The 851-nt window shown below is 52.2% G+C and overlaps 1 protein-coding gene across 1 annotated transcript in view; it reads left to right on the forward strand.

Moving 5' to 3' along the window:
• The window catches only part of BARHL1 (BarH-like homeobox 1), an 8,435-nt gene that overhangs the window by 6,819 nt on the left and 765 nt on the right, over window positions 1-851 (forward strand). The window lies entirely within an intron of this gene.

An 851-nucleotide genomic window follows, 5' to 3' on the forward strand; every position in this document is an offset into this window, starting at 1 on the left:
CGCCCTGCCCGGTCCGGATCCGGCCCCTTCCCGGGCGGTGCCGGGGCTGCCGCTTTCCCCGGGCACCGGAGCCGGGTGTCCGCGTTTTAAGGCTCGTCCCCGGCTCGGGCTCTGTCTGCTCGGCCAGAGCCGGAATTTCTGGTTGAAGGGTTTCGCTCCCCGGTGGCTCAATTAACCGGATTATTGTCTTCCTACAGAGAGAAATCAGCTCGCGTTCGGCTACAGCCCTGTCCCTGCTAACCCCTGCCACCAGCAAATTTAACATAAACCCGCGTAAAAAAAAAAAAAAAACAAAAAAACAAACGCCGCCGATTTGTATAAACTGAGCCTTTTTGCTACATAATCTTCTCCAGGAGGATGGGGAAAGCGAGTACAAACAGGGGGTTTATTTCCCCCCCCGCCTTTTTTTTCATGCTCGGATATTTTCCGTCACTTGCTAGTATTTCGGGGAGTAAATTCCCGCGTTGCTCCGCCGGTGCGTATGTACCGACCGCGCTAAAGAACCGCCGCCAGCTCGTCTCATTAGGCATTTTTAGAGATAAATAACAGCAGGGGCAGGGGCTTGCGGAGCCCCTTCCCCAGGATTTCGTTGTGCGCCCTGGAGAGGGAGGTTTGTTCCGTGCCCGGGCAGCATCCCCGGGAGGACGGAGGCTTTTCCGAGGGGGGGGGAAGAAGCAGCACCACCCCGGCTACTTTCCCCTCCAAAAATGCGGGCTCACAATTTTCATTTTGCGTTGGTTTTGTTTTGGGTTTTAAAAAGAAAAAAAGAAAAAAGAAAAAAAAAAGCAAGCTTTGCTAAAATCAATCTACAGCTTAAAAACGTCATTTCTAAGATATCTCTCAGTCATTTA

Source organism: Charadrius vociferus, unplaced genomic scaffold (genome assembly GCF_000708025.1).
Source record: "Charadrius vociferus isolate BGI_N301 unplaced genomic scaffold, ASM70802v2 scaffold549, whole genome shotgun sequence".
NCBI classification, from domain to species: domain Eukaryota; kingdom Metazoa; phylum Chordata; class Aves; order Charadriiformes; family Charadriidae; genus Charadrius; species Charadrius vociferus.